A 3,266-nucleotide genomic window follows, 5' to 3' on the forward strand; every position below is an offset into this window, starting at 1 on the left:
GTCGAGGTGTTAAGTAGTGGGAACGTCAATTTGCTTTGTTTTCCCCAAAACAACGTGAAATGCTCTGCCATCTCTGCTCAGAGGATTTACACTAAGGACATTCTGCAAGCCTGTAGAAGGACAAGAGGAGTTTCAGTTTCTAAGGAAAGGAGACACTTTAATGGCACGTTTTCCATAAACACACTGCGTGAATGAGAGAGAATTCACATTCAACCTGGAAATGCTCCAGAAACGCACAAGATGAGCACAGTCAGTAATCCTCACTGAAAGTTACACACTAGATTTTAATGGTAAACAGTTACAACTATGGCACTACAGTACCTGAGGATATCCTAGAGCACGCTGGAATCCACTTTCCCGGTGCCGATAACCTCATCAGTAAGACACAGACACATCAGTAATGAAACGCTGCTGGGGAAACAGCTGACCACCACCTGTTACGCTTTCCATTGCTTCCGTAAACTCCTGCTCTTGGTGCGGGTCACCGACCCTGCCTGGCTGACAGCTTTAACCTCTCCTCGCCCCGACATCCGTTGCCACCTGGAAAGCGCCTTCTGCCTGTGCCGTGAGAAGGGGCTCTGTCTGTAAGTGTGTGCCCTGGAGTTTCGCGTGATGCTGCTCTCGGCAGCTGGCCGTACGGCACACCGAAGCAGGAGGATTCCGAGCGCTGGACGTCTTGCAGTTTTGTTTTACATATATCTTGTCTCCAGTTGCACACGCGGCTAAACAGTTACTAACGAAAGGACGACGTTTGATCAGACAAGTTTTGGTGAAACACAGGAAGTCTGTACTGTAGAGAGCAGTTGTCGCTTGCGGAGCAGACACAGGCAAGGGAAAAATTCTTGCCAGTTAGTGTGCACTACAATCAGCAGTAAGTAGAAAGGAAACATTTGGCGTACATGAAATGAGATCTCCCCCTCCCCCAAGCTAGTAGATAAATATAGGATATACAAGCAAGGTTAAAAATGTAATACTAGGCCAGGTGCAGTCTATGTTACTGGTTCAGTGCTCAGTTACCTTTTTTTGACACCACACTGAATAGAATACAGTGGATAAGCAAAGTTCTCCACCAGGAAGAGAAATACTTGTGTTGCCACAACAAACTGTTCGTACTGTCCATCTGGGTTTGCAGTGGGAGAAAGTTAAATTAGGAAAGGATTTACAGGTACTTGTTCCAGCAAAGCATATGGCTGAGTCCTTGTCACCACCTGCTGCAAGAACGAGCCGGGTGCGATTGCACTGTGTTCCCGTGGCCGTGGCTCCAGTGGACCGTGCTGGAGAGATACCATTGCCCAAGACCTTACTGTTACACAGCAAGCGGTACTGAAAGGAAATACGGAAGTGAGAACATAGCTCTGACCCCGAACATTAACTGGAGAAGTAGAAGCTGCTTAAAACAAGTGAATGTTGCTGAAGATTACATATTTATGTTCCTAAAAATACAGAAAGGCACATTTACATCACCGGTTTGTGAGAACACTGCATACCCCTGACTCCTGCTTCTGGCCCACAGCTGCTTGTGACTTTTAAGGTCTGTATTCTCAAAACTAGAATTCTAAAGCAATCCAATCCAAGTAGCATGCAGACAAGACACAGCTATAGACGGAATCTGCCTACGTCCCCAGCTGCCCGTGAGCAGTAAGGCTGCCCCTCAGGGTAACACATGCTAAGCTGCTTCACTTGCCCTGCGCACCAGCCAAATCTGCCTGTGTGAATGGTAACAGCTGCTGCCCTGAGCAGAGGCAAGGCTCTGGCTGCAAGCAACAGGGAAAGGGTAAGTGACAAACTATCTACCATTTGAGGCAATTAATAGGTCTGTTTATTGTTCAGCTGAAGTGAAAGATGGCCACATCCGTATATACGTCACTTGGCGTATCGAATAACCATCACAGTTGGTTTTAGCTCGTACACAGTTCACCTGTCCATACACCCTTAGCAATGCTGAATCTTTCCGCAGTTTTGGATCCAGCCAACTTCTGCCTTTCCTGGTGTAAGATGCTGTGAACAAGCGATGACATTTTAAGAAACACCTGACTGACTGTCTCTTCTCTTTATACTCATCAGCGTACAGCTAGCAGGTGGCCCACAGCACAGGCACCAGGCTGAGCTGTGGTACAAGCCCTAGGGACATTTTTACTGTGTGCTACCCTGTCTTGCAGCAGCCTTAACGACAGCGGGTAATCACATTTGACTTGCGTTCTCGTGTCTCTTCAGACCACTATATTCTACTGTTACCAGCACTAAAACCTGTTGGATTGTGTGACTCTAGATAAGTAAATTCTCCTCTTACTAGCATGTTTTTGAGATTTTAGCAGTGTCCAGTTCCTTGCTAGGCATCCAGGGGCTAGCTGGGGGCAGAGGACTGAAGCATAGCATTTGTCACATTTCAGATTTTTCATAGAATCATAGAATAGTTGGGGTTGGAAGGGACCTTAAAGATCATCTAGTTCCAACCCCCCTGCCAGGGGCAGGGACACCTTCCACTAGACCAGGTTGCTCCAAGCCACATCCAGCCTGGCCTTGAAGACAGCCAGGGACATTTTTCTGTGACTCCTGGCTTTTCTTTCCACCTTTTTTCAGTCTCATTAGCTGACTTCCAGAACAGCAGTACAGCTAAAATTGGAGTCTTTCTCCCATTAGGTAGCTAAGGTTCAGAGACTGTATCGTGCTGCCAGCGTTCAGCTAGAGACGGTGCATAAAGACCCCGTGCTGGGCTGGTGCGTAAATGCTACCATGACTGAGCCTGCTCCGCTCAACAAGCAGTCTTGGCTCATCATCTCCCATCACACAGGTGATGCGGTGACGCGGAGCATCCTCCCCTTCGCATCTGAACTGATAAAACAACTCCCCGGGCAGGAGCTATACTTAGACCTGACTGTTCTCCCAAACCTTGGGGCTGTACTCCCAATTCCCACCAGGAAGGAGGGTTGGGGTCCCACGGCCAAGAGGTCTCCAAGTTTGCCAGCAAGTGTTCACGATCAAATTTCAGGATGACAGTCTAAAACAAGAGACATCTAAGGCAATTGAGGTTCGGCTAAAAAACCATCAATCTCACCACAGTTTAGACATGTATATATTTGAAGATAATTCTTTTAAATTTGAAGGGGGGAGGGCAGAGCATATGTGAGCAATACTTGAATTAAACTGCAGTATTGATACAATTGAACCAAGTATTTATTTACAATGATTCCTGAAAATCAGCAGCCTGAATACACACCAATATAGCAGCAATTACCTGGTCTACTTAATGATACCGCATCTCCTCT

The sequence above is a fragment of the Eurypyga helias genome, unplaced genomic scaffold (assembly GCF_000690775.1).
Source record: "Eurypyga helias isolate BGI_N326 unplaced genomic scaffold, ASM69077v1 scaffold4405, whole genome shotgun sequence".
NCBI lineage: Eukaryota > Metazoa > Chordata > Aves > Eurypygiformes > Eurypygidae > Eurypyga > Eurypyga helias.